At 36.2% G+C, this 13,067-nt stretch overlaps 1 protein-coding gene and 1 pseudogene across 2 annotated transcripts in view; both read left to right on the top strand.

Annotated features, from left to right (window-relative positions):
* The window catches only part of NCALD (neurocalcin delta), a 453,797-nt gene that overhangs the window by 232,399 nt on the left and 208,331 nt on the right, over positions 1–13,067 (top strand). For both annotated transcript variants that reach the window (XM_008001253.3, XM_073018261.1), the window contains exon 4: positions 9,081–9,161. The gene's annotated coding sequence lies outside the window, so the exon portion shown is untranslated. The remainder of the gene's footprint in view (positions 1–9,080; positions 9,162–13,067) is intronic.
* LOC140712231 (phosducin-like protein 3 pseudogene) overlaps positions 9,169–13,067 on the top strand; it is a 30,009-nt pseudogene continuing 26,110 nt past the window's right edge.

The following is a 13,067-nucleotide window of genomic DNA, read 5'->3' as shown; positions in this document are numbered from 1 at the left end:
ACCAGCCTGGCCAATATGGTGATACCCCATATCTACTAAAAATACAAAACTTAGCTGGGTGTGATGGTGCATGCTGGTAATCCCAGCTACTTGGGAGGCTGAGGCAGGAGAATCACTTGAACCCAGGAGGCCGAGGTTGCAGTGAGCCGAGATCGCGCCATTGCACTCCAACCTGGGCAACAAGTGTGAGACTCCATCTCAAAAAAAAAAAAAGAATAATACAAAGAATAAAAATGGGGTAAGTGCAATAAACTTTCGTTCTCCTCTTAAGTTTTCTAAATTATATTTCATGGTTAAAGCAAAAAATAACACTATCTGATGTAGTTCTTGATGTACATAGATAAATATTTAAGAAAATTATTTTATAAATGAGGAAGAGTAAAGGAATGTAAAGGGAGGTAAGAATTCTACCAGTAGACTCTGGTAAGTTGTATATATTTATTGTAATAAGGAGAGCAACCATTGAAAAAGGAAGACAAAGAGATATACCTAAAAATACTATAGATAAATAAAAATGGAATTCTTAAAAAGTCCTAAATACCCACAATAAGTATAGAAAATAAAAATAAAGGAAAAAAAGTAGAGAACAAACAGGACAAACAGGAAACAACAAAAATGGCAGGTATTAGCCTAAGTATATCAATAATTACATTAACTATATTTGGCCAAAATATACAAATGAAAGATGATGGACATAATGGATTAAAAAAAGCCCAGCTATATGCTGTTTATAGGAAATTCCTGTCAGATATAACAATACAGGAGGATAAAAATTACAGAATGAAAAAATCTTTTAATGAAATCTTTTAATGTAAATATTAATTTTTTAAAAAGCAGGAATACTATATTAATGTTAAAGAAGACTTTAGAGAAAAGAAAATTACCAAGGACAGAGAGGGACGTTATATAATGATAAAAGGGCCAATTTACCAGAAAGACATAGCAAACATACTTATTTTGCATGCAAACCCTAAATATATACCCAAAAATGTGTGCTGCAAAATATGTGAAACAAAACTGATAGAAGAGAAAAAAGAAATAGGCAAATTCATAATGGAAGTTAAAAACCTCAACACACCTCTCTCAATAACTGATAGAACAACTGGACAGAAAATCAGCAAACATAGAGAAGACCATAACATTATCAACCAACTAGATCTAATTTACATTTATACAATCCACCCAACAACAGAAGAATTGACTAACAAAATGTATACCAAAATATACCATAAACCATAAAACAAACCTCAACAAATTTAAAAGAATTGAAATTATACAAAGTGTATTCTCTGGCTGTAATCAAATCAAGCTGGATATCCCTAGCAGAAAGATGGCAGGAAAATCTCCAAACAGTTGGAAATAAACAACAAACTTTCAAATAGAATCTGTAGGTCAAAAAGGAAGTTTCAAAGAAATAAAAAATACATTAAAGTGAATGAAAATGAAAATACAACATCAAAATTTATGTGACTCAGCTAAAGCAGTTCTGAGAGGAAAATTTATAGCACTAATACAATGCTTACATTTGAAAAGAGGAAGGTCTCAAATTGATAATCTGAGCTCCTATCTGAAGAAACTGGTCTTTCAAGAAACTAGAAAAAGAAAGAGCCAAATAAACCCAAAGTAAGCATAAGAAAGGATATAATAAAGATAAAAGCAGAAATTAATAAAACTACAAGGAGAAAAACAATAAAGAAAATAAACAAAAAGCTAGTTCTTTGAAAAGAAAATTGACAAACCTTCAGCAACACTGACAAAAAAGAAAGAAGACACATATTGCCAATATCTGGAATTAAAAAAGGGACATCACTACAGACCTGCAGACATCAAAGAGAATAATAAGGATATTCTACAAATAACTCTACACATTTAAATTTGACAACTTATATGAAATGAAGCAATTTTCCAGAAAGCACAAACTACCACAATTCATACAATATAAAATAGATAATTTTGATAGTCTTGTAACTGAGGAAATTGAATTAGTAATTTAGAAACTCCCAAAACAGAAAGTTCCAGGTCCAGATGGTTTCTCTAGAAAATTCCATAAAACATTTATAAAATAATTAATACCAATTCTGTACAACCTCTTCTAGAAAATAAAAGATGAGGAAATATTTCCCAATTCATTTTATGAAACTGATATTATTTTGATACCAAAACTAGAAAAAGCACAATAAAAGAAAACTAGAGACTAACTACTCTTATAAAGATAGATGTGAGAATCCTAAAAATACTGGTAAATAGTGTTCAGTAATATATAAATGTACTTATATGCCATAACCAAGGGTGGTTTATTCTAGGAATAAAAGAATGGTTCAATATTTGAAAATCCTCAATGTAATTCACTATATAAACAGTCTAAAGAAAAAAATCACAATCATACTAATTGATGTACAGAAACCCATTTGACAAAATTAAACAACATTCATGGCAAAAACTCTCAGAGAAATAAGAATAGAAGAAATCTCCCTCAAATTGATAAAGAGTGTATAAGAAAAACCTATAGCTAACATTGTATTTAATAGTAAAAGACTGAATTCTTTCTCCATAAGATCAGGTAAGGATGACTGCTCTCACCACTCCTATTCAATATAGTACTGAAAGTTCGAAATGGTGCAATAAAGTAAGAAGAGCAAATAAAAGCCAAACAAATCAGAAAGGAAGAAATAAAACCATTCCTATTTGCAGGTGACATGATTGTCTACTAGAAAAATTCAATTTAATCTATAAAGAAAAAACCTCCTAGAACTAATATATGAGTTTAGTTAGGTTGCAGGATGTAAGATAAACATATCAAAATCAATTGTACTTTTATATACTATCAATGTACACATGAATTATGCAATATCATTTACAATCTCTCAAAAACATATGGACTACATATGTGTATATCTAATGAAACATTTATGGGATTCATATGCTGAAAACTACAAAATGCCAATAGAAGTAATCAAAAAGTATCTAAATAGTAGAGAAGTGTGGATTGGATTTGTGTTTGTGGATTGGAAGAGTCAACTTAGTAAAGATGTCAATTCTCCCCAAAATGATATTCAGATTCAGGTTTAATGAAATTCTTATAAAAATCCCAACAAGAGCCTGTAATCCCAGCACTTTGGAAGGCCGAGATGGGTGGATCATGAGATCAGGAGATCAAGATCATCTTGGCTAACACAGTGAAACCCCGTTTCTACTAAAAATATACAAAAAACTAGCCAGGCGTGGTGGCGGGCGCCTGTAGTCCCAGCTACTCGGGAGGCTGAGGCAGGAGAATGGCGGAAACCCAGGAGGCGGAGCTTCCAGTGAGCTGAGATCCGGCCACTGCACTCCAGCCTGGGCGACAGAGCGAGACTCCGTCTCAAAAAAAAAAAAAAAAAAAAAAATCCCAACAAGAATTTTGGAGACATATACAAGATTATTCTAAAATTTATATGAAAAGCAACCAGAATGTCTAAAATAATTTCAAAAAAGAAAAATAAAGTAGGAGAAATCACTTGTACTAATTTGAACCTAATTTCAAAATTAGTATAGCTACCATAGTCAAGACTGTGTGGAATTATCAAAAAGATTGATACATAGGACAGAACAGAGAACCTGAAAACAGTCACATATATGCCACCCCAAAACTTAAAAAGCAACTCAAAATGGATCATACACTTAAAATAAAACATAAAACTAGAAAACTTGTAAAAGAAAACATACCAGAAAATCTTAAATACCTATGGATTGTTGAAGAGTTCCTGAACATAATATCGACAGCATGATCTATAAAAGAAAAAAAAATCAACAAATTGGACTTCATCCAAATTTAAAATGTTTGTTCTATGAAGAACTCTGTTAGAAGGATGAAAAGACAGGCTATAGACTAGGAGAAAATATTTGCAAAACACATACCTAGATTAGACTAAAGAACTCCAAACTCAACAATTTTTTTTAAAAAAACAAAAATCCAATGAGGGAATGGGCAAAAGAGATATCTTATTGTAAACAATATTTAGATGGCAAATAAGCTCATGAAAAGATGTTCAGCATCCCTAGCTACTGGGAAAATGCAAATGAATGCCATGATGAGATAGCACCACACACCTATTAGAACAGGTAAAATAAAAATAGTGATAATGCCTGTATTAGTCTGTTCTCACACTGCTAATAAAGACATACTCAAGACTGGGCAATTTATAAAGGAAAGAGGTTTAATTGATTCACAGTTCAGCATGACTGGGGAGGCTTCAGGAAACTTTCAATCATGGTGGAAAGGGAAGCAAACATGTCCTTCTTCAAATGGTAGCGTCGAGGAGAAGAATGTGTGCTCAGCGAAGGGGGAAGCCCCTGATAAAATCATCATATCTCGTGAGAACTCACTCATTATCATGAGAACTGGTTGGGGGAACCTCCCCCGTGATTCGATTGTTTCCACCTGGTCTCTCCTACGACACATGGAAATTACGGGAACTACAATTCTAGATGAGATTTGGGGTGGGACATAGTCAAACCATATCAATGTCAAATGCTGGTGAGGATGCAAAAAAATGGAATTACCATACCTTGCTGGAGGATAAAATGCTAGAGTCACTCTGGAGAATAGTTTGGTGGTTTCTTTGAAACTAAACATACATTTACTGTGTGACCCAGAATCACTCTCCTGGACACTTATTCCAGATAAATTAAAACTTTATCTACACAAAGTCTGTACATAATTGTTCCTAGCAGCTTTAGTTTTAATAGCCCAACACTGGAAACAAAACAAAATGTCCTACAATAGGTGAATGGTTAAGCAGACTGTACTACTGTCATACTATGGAATACTACTCAGCAATGAAAAGGAACAAACACCACTGATACATGCAACAACTTAGATGAATTTAAAGGACATTATGCTGAGTGAACAAAAAAAACAATATCCAAAGGTCACATACTACATGATTCTATTTATTAATATTATAGGAATGACAAAATTATAAAGATGGAGAACAGATTAGTGATTGTCAAAGATGAGGAATGGGGGCCCAAGGGGTGAGTATAACTATAAAATGGTAGTAGGATGGAGTTCTGTGTGGTGATGGAACACTTCTGTATCTTGATTGTAGTGATGGTAACATGGATGTACATGTGTGATAAAATAATGTGGAACTGTAAAAAAAAATTACATATGGGTTTGCCTCAACACAAATATTGTTTGTTCTTGGTATTCTTGGGCATAATTATTTATATGTGAAAAAGATACCATTTCTATGTAGTTGGCTGTTACTTGCTTTCATTCATTCATTATGTTTCTAAGGTGTACCCAAGCCATTGCATGCTGCTGTGGTTTATCGATATTCCATGTTATCTAATATTCCATTTAATGACTATCACTTAAGTTATTTCCTTGTTCTCCTGTTGATGGACATTTGTGTTAAATCTAGCTTTTTGCTGTTTCAAAAAAGACATGTTTATGCATGTCTTCTGGGAAGTGTGTGAAAGTTTCTCTGGATGTCTCAGTCTGTCTGTACTGCTATAACTAAATACCTGAGACTGGGTAATTTATAACTAATAGAAATTTCTCTCTCACCATTTTGGAGGCTGGGAAGTCCAAGATCAAGGTTCAGGAAGTTTGGTGTCTCATGAAGCCTAGTCTCTGCTTCCGAGAGTGTTGCCACCTCAGGAGGGGACATATGCTGTGTCCTCAACATGGCGGAAGGGCAGAAGGGAAAGAGGGCACTCCCTTCAACCTGGAGCCCTTTTATAAGTGTGCTAATCCCATTTGTGAGGGTGGAGCCCTCATGACTTAATCACCACCCCCAAGGCCATATCTCTCAATACTGTTGCATTGGGGATTAAGTTTTAATATAAATTTTGGAGGGGACACTGTCATTCAAACCATAGCACTAGAGAATGTACATAGGAGTGATTTGCTCAGATGGAGGGTATGAGAGCATTCAACTTCATAAGACAAGGTTAAATTGTTCCAAGTGGTTATATCAATTTCTACCCCCACTAGCAGTTTAATTTGCATTTTTTTAGTTAAAGATGAGGTTGCTCATCTTTTCCTACATCCATTCACCATTCATGTTTTTCGCTTCTGTGATGTGCCTGTCAGATCTGCTGCTCATTCTTTTTCTATTGTGTTGTCTTTTTATGACTGATGTATGACATTTCTTTATATAACCTGAATACTGGTCTTTTGTTCATTTCAAGTGTTGCAAACTTGTCTTACATATTGGCTTATGTTTTTGCTTTCTTCATTGTACCTTTGGATGAATGCAAGCTCTTCATATTACGGTTGCGAGTTTATCAACTTTGCCTTCCTTTTATGGTTAACACTTTTGTGCCTTAAGAACTTCTCTCCCATTTTAAGATCAGAAAGATGTTTCCCTATATTTTCTTCTAAAAGTTTAAATCTTTTGCTTTTTACAACTAAATCTTTAATTCCTGTGGAATTACTCTTTGGGTATGGTTCCTTCTTTACTTTTGGCTCAGTTATTCCACACTTAATGAGAACCCTGTTATTTTGTAATAGCCGAGTGGATGAGAAAATCAAGGAAGAAAACCCTCATCCACAACAAGATGTGGGAAGCTGGCTAATTCTTCCTTAGGTAGCCTTGAAATAAATTTTGGTAAAATGACCTAGCTTTTCTTTGCTGTAGCCAAGGCATTCTTGCCTTAGAACTTTTGCAAATGTTTGAGTGCCTCATGTTAAAAAGTAAAACAAACAAAAAGCAATGAATCCCCTGTCACCATTTAAGCTATGTCTCAGATCATTTAAATAAGCTATTTGTTGGGGGGAAAAAAGCATACATTTAAAATGCCTGTTTGTATAGCATTCAGAGTATGGGTTCTGCTTTTACAGAGGTAATGCAATTTATTAGAAATATCACTGGACAGGGAGTCGGAAGACTTGTGTTTAAGCCTTGATCTGTCATCACCTGGTTGAGAAACCTCTTTGTATCAGTTAGGATTATGTGCAGTGGCCTGTAACAAGAATCCTTCTACAGTGGCTTAACCAAATAGGATTTACTTTTTCTCATATAACAGCCTGGAAGTAGGCAAGCCAGGCCCAGTGCAGTGGCTCCTTCTTTCAGTTTAGGCTTCATTCACAGTATGTGGCTTTTGTTTTCATGCTTGTGACTTCATGACTGCAAGAGAGCTCTTCCTCCAGCTTTACGTCAGAGTTGCAGGCATGATGAAGAGGAAGGGCAAAGAACAAAAAGTGAATGCCAGTGTCCTTTGAAAGCACTTTTCCAGGAGCCCTACCTAGTAACTTCGGCTTGTTTGCATCTCCAGAACCAAAATTGCTCCACCTGACCACCATTCTTAGCTGAATCTTAACACAGCAAATTCCTGCCCTGGACAAAATCAAGATTCTGTAAGGGAAAAGGGTAGACTTGTGATTGGATAGGCAACTGGCAGTGTCTGCCCCACTGTCTAAGCTTCCAGTGGGGATGCCTGCCCACTGCTGACAGAGTTGTTTTCATGGCAAAATAGAAGATCAAATGTAAGAGTGCTTCATACACTGTAAAATGCACTTGATAAACAGAATGGAAATATTCTGAACTATTTTCTCAGAGAGCAAATCCAATGTTGATGGAAAGTTCAGGCTGGGTGTGGTGGTTCATGCCTGTAATCTCAGCACTTTGAGACACTGAGGTTGTAGGATCACTTGAGGCCAGGAGTTTGAGACCAGCCTGGGCAACAGAGAGAGCCCTCATCTCTATTAAAAAAAAAAAAAGTTAGCCAGGCATGTTGGGGCATCCCTGTAGTCCCAGCTATTCTGGAGGCTGAGGCAGGAGGATTTCTCGAGCATAGAAGTTTGAGGTTACACTGAGCTATTATTGCTCTACTGCACTCCCATCTGGGTAACAGAGTGAAACTCTGTCTCCCTAACTCCGCAAAAAAAAAAAAAAGAAAAGAAAAAAAGAAAATCCAGCTAAATATATGATGAGCCTTGGGTCATCAATATCTATTGAACTTCCACTCATTCTCTTTCGGACATCTGCAGATAACCTGAGTACTAGGATTTTTATACAAAGACATCCTCAAATATCAGTCTTCAGATTATTGTGAAGCACTGTTGTGGTGGACATTTGCTGATGCCCTTCCCACTTTCCCTTTCCTCTAAGTACCCCCAATGTCTCTCTATGTGATGTTTGTTTGGATTGACCCTACTCTTACCACCAGGGATAAGCCTTGACTAGTTTAAGCCATTTGACATATGAGACCCCAAAATACAGTGGCCGATTCCGCAACGGGCCATCAGAATGACCTCAGAACTTTCATTGGGACTGCCATGACGCTGACACTATCCTCTTGGATGATAGATATGTGATCTTGAACTGCTACAACCATTTTTATTGCACCAGAAGGGGAACAGCCTGAGGGTGAAGCCAATTCACAAAGAATACCTGTACCAAGAGAATTGTCTAGAATCAAATGATACAACAAACTTGTGGTTTCCCAAAACTAATCTTACTTCTGGGATTTTTCCCCACCTCAGTGAACCAAATATTTCCTTATTTTGTTATTTATTTGTATAAGTGAGTTTGAGCTGGGTTTTCTGTTACTCGTAACCAAATGATTCCTAAGTGATAGTTTCTATATATATTCCAGGAAAAATTATATATATTACATTACTTTAACATATTATTTATTCTTTTAAATAATTGAAATATATTTAAATAATATAGTATTTAATATATGTGTATATGTATATATTTATATTTAAGTTAGTTTATTCTAATGTTTATAATCCTTCCTGAATTAAGACCATAAGGCCTGAATGTTACTCAGCATGCCTGTTTCTCCCTGTAATAAATTGTCTGCATAGCATTTGTCCAGAGGAGTTGACAGTGAGATGATCAGAGCTGATTCCTACTCTGGGGACTGTGCCTGTTACCCCTGGGTTACAAGACTCATTCCTGGGTACTTTGAACCAAAAACCAATTAGGCTAATATACATCAGTGTTCTTGGAGGTGTATTTCCTGTTTCCTGTTTGTGAAGGCAACTACAAAAGAAATAAAAGTGACAGTCTCACCAAAACTTTTACAGAGCTGTCAAATGTTCAAGTACAATATTCACTAATTACGAGTGATCTCGGTTGCAGGGCATCTCATCTCCTGGTGTTAAAATCTGTCGCCATACTGAGGAAGGCCCCGAGATCCCAGGCATTGAGTGACTGCAAACTGTGAGTTAGTTTTTTAATCTCTTGAAAGGGTTAAATTGTGTAAATTATGATTCAGAATGCAAAGCTGTATCCTAGGTAGGTTTCTGTGTGTTTATATATTTGTATTTGCTAAGTAGAAAAATAAGCTTTGTCATGGGGTAGCCATTTCCATTTTTAACTCTTGATAAATGTATATGTTACTGAAAAGAAAGCTATGCACCCATTTTAATTTAAAAAAAAAAATCTGTTCTCTTTTTTAATGACTGATTAAACGGAAACCTTATTTAAGTGTAAGACATTTAGTAAAACAAAACAGAACAAAACAGGACACATGATAATGGAGTAAAAAACCTGGCTTGTTGATTCCTGGAAAAAAGGTAATTTATACCCCTCCTTACTTTCCAAATGGACTCATTTAGTATAAAGGATTGAAGAGGATATTATGCAGCAAGTAGAAGGGATGTTTTCTAATTCAAAAAAGATTCTTTTGAAATTCTATTATAGTATAATTAGGGCAGCAACACCAGCAATAGTGAATTTCCTGTTAGAAGAGGAACATTATTACTTTCCTAATTTGTTGATATGAGTCTCAAAAGCCATCTCATTGAACAGTTAGGAAATTGGCTTTTCAGGAAGGGAAATCTACTGAATTTCTTGGAAGCTTTTCAAAATAAGTTAATGGCCCCAGACAACAGCTAGTGAAGAATTGTAGGCAAAGTCATATGGCTTAGACCTCAGTAATATGTTTTGTGCCTGTTTGGAAAAAAGGCATGAAGATTAATCTGATATTTATTTGGTCAAACAGTTGTGTATGAGGAACAAATGGAGAAAATAAAATAAAAGGGGGTAGGACAGATACACTGATATCAAATGAAACTTGAATAGACTTAGCTCTTTTTATCCCACTTTCTTTTCACCCATTAAGTCTCTATGGTTTAATTACTACCTGAGCAACATGGCTCACCTAGATGTAATAAGAAAGTGAAAGTGAAAAGTTTTTATTCCAAATTTGGTAGTCCAACCCTTCTAATGAGACCTATAGAAGAGTAATGAAATATTTGAAGTCACGTTAAGCAAAATCTAATGTTTTTTCTTTCCTCATGGCATTGAGAACTAAGTCTCAGCCCTATTGCATTTCTCCTGGAGGCCAAGGTAGAGTTGTGCATTGTAACTAGTAATGATCATGCAGTCTGGGAAGCTCCTTCTTCTTGAGATAATTTGGTTGAACTATTTATGGATATCACAACCTGAGACATGGCAGTTGCCTTTGCTTTAGTTCCTTGGCTCTTTCTGACATCAAGCTAAAGCATAACAGGAAAATGTGTGTTTTTGCCTAAAGACAGTAAAGCTTGAGTAGGATTTAAGATAAGAACACTTCCCCTTGGCATGGAGGTGTGGATAATCAATATGATGCTATTGGCTTCTAGTCATTTTTATCCCACCTGCAGCACCTGGGTCCTTCTCTGTGTTTATTGTCTCAGGGGCAGGTAATTCCTTGCTAGAGTGAGCTCCAAATAAGCTAGACTTCATCTCTCATTCACATAGAGCAAAGGGAGACTGCGAGAGTTCATGCTGCAGTTTTGCAGCATCTGCCAGACACAAACAAGGATGATTTGGATGAGAAATTGACAGAAAACCTCTTGGGGCAGTGAAGAAGCCACTCCCTGCTTGACTATTAGTGGGCTCGAGAGAGTAGTGGGCAAGGCAGGGAAGAGGATGACCTCTTCAATAGAGGTTAAACTTCCTAACAGGGGCTTTCCATAAGAATGGCCTGACTTAGCAAATACTGCCCAAATTTCCTGGGCTTTTTGGCATTTTGTTCAAGAATTTCAGACAATTTAGTAAAAATTCCCTAGTGGCAGAAGTCCAGATAACCATAGATGGGAGGAATACATGTAAAGAAATTATTTGAAAGCAAGGTATATGAATAGACTCTAGGTTTACAATTATTACTGATTTCCTGTTGTTTGGATATCTCTCTTTAGCCTGCTTAAGCCAGGATGGTTTGTCCGGGTCCCCAGGAAATCTGTACTCTTCCCAAGGCTCCTTATGTGACTAGCTTCTTACTTATAGGATGTTACATGGAATTTCATTTTTCTGTGGTTTTCTAAACTAAAGACTTCTTTGCTTCTCCTCTTAAAAGAATGAATGCTGTTTTAGCCCTTTTAGCCTAGGAGTTCATTCTTCTGTATTTTCAACGTCCCACAAATTCCCCTCTGTCAAAAAACATTGATTTCGTCAACAGAATACCTTTAATTTAGGAATAATATGGAGAGAGATTATCTCAGAGGCTAAGAGCACGAGACACCAAATGTTCAGAGGATAATGAAAGTGTGCTTCCAGATGTTTTCAGATATAGCTACAGAGACAAATACTCATCGGTCGAGTAATTGATTCCCTGCCAACTATTTTCCATCCAGTCATGTTCTTAATTCCAAAACAGCTAATAAATTCGTCGAAAAACAAAAACAAAAACAAACTCCTTTTGTATTAGTATGTGGAAAAAAATAGAAAGACAGTAGTTTATTTTCCAGCAATTTTGCAACAAATTTTTTAGTGTCATATAGACATAGGAGAATGGTGTTTGCTGGAGATGAATGATGATTTCAATTAACCAACAAATGTTGACTAAGTACCTACTAACTTGAGCCCTAGGGAAGAATGATATGGTATAACATGGACTTACATATTTGGTAACAGATTATATTTCTAGAAACATAACTCATTTATTTGTTCAATGACTATGTATTGAGCACTTGCTGTGTGACAGGCACTGTGTTAGATGGCAGGATATTAATAGGGACAGGAAGGCATACAGCTGAGAAGAGTGGGGTTGGGAGCAAAGTTAATCAAATAATCACACAAATACATTTTACAAATGTGTTAAGTACTATGATAGAAAACAACAACAGCAAAAACAAGTAACTATGAAACTATAAAATGCAGGTACCACACCTAGTCTCAGTGGGGATCAGGGAAGGCAGAAATCTGAAGGTGTGGGAGATGGGCAGAAGAATGGCCAGAGCAGAGGTTCTAAGGTGGAAGGGAGCATGGAGCTTACTAAGAATTGAGCCAAAGCTAGTGTTGCTGGAGAGCAAGGCGGGCATCCTATGGGGGAAAGCTAGAGAGGTGGCAGGAGCCAAGTCATGAAAGACTTTGTAGAGAATGAATAAATGAACTAACATGAGTAGTTTATAACAGGAAATGAGTCCTGTGGTCTTCTGTAAAAATAAAAGGAGTTTGCAATTGTATAATGACTCTACTGATAGGGAGAAGATATTCATTTACTCACCCAGCCAATATACCCAAGACAAAAATCCCTATTGCCGTGGATCTGAAATTCTGGTGGAACAAGCAGACAATATGCCAATAAGCAATATATAGGTTTTATACTAAGTTTTTGCTTATAAGTAAGTAGTGTAGGTCTTTAGATACAATTTAAAAATGATATCAAGTATAAATTGTATTGCATGTAAGTGTGGTTATTCTTCTGTTTAGTTAAATAAAGACATATGCTCTAGAAGTCCTAAGAGATGTTCAGGACAGATGTCCTTCATAGTACCCAATTCACAGTCAAAGACTTTGAAGAAATTTCAAGAGAGGAAAACAAGAGAGGGAAACCAGGCTTTGTATTAATTTGTTCTTGTTTCTGAGACAATAGTGATCCCATTGTCCTCCCTGTGCCTCATTCTGGAGTGGTGAGGAGGGGAGGAGGGGAGCAATATGAAGACTTAAATGAAACTCACCGAGTCTAACACTGATGGAGAAGGAGCTGAGAGGGAGAGCATTTCAGAGTCTATTTCTTTGGTTTTATTTTCTTCGTTTGTTTTTGAAGTGGGATCTCAGTCTGTTGCCCAGGCTGGAGTACAGTGATGCAATCTTGGCTTATTGAAGCCTCAGCCTCCTGAGTAGCAGGGACTACAAGTG

The sequence above is a fragment of the Chlorocebus sabaeus genome, chromosome 8 (assembly GCF_047675955.1).
Source record: "Chlorocebus sabaeus isolate Y175 chromosome 8, mChlSab1.0.hap1, whole genome shotgun sequence".
In the NCBI taxonomy this organism is placed as follows: Eukaryota; Metazoa; Chordata; class Mammalia; order Primates; family Cercopithecidae; genus Chlorocebus; species Chlorocebus sabaeus.
Note: the sequence above shows the minus strand (reverse complement) of the source record. Positions and strands in the feature narration are given on the sequence as shown.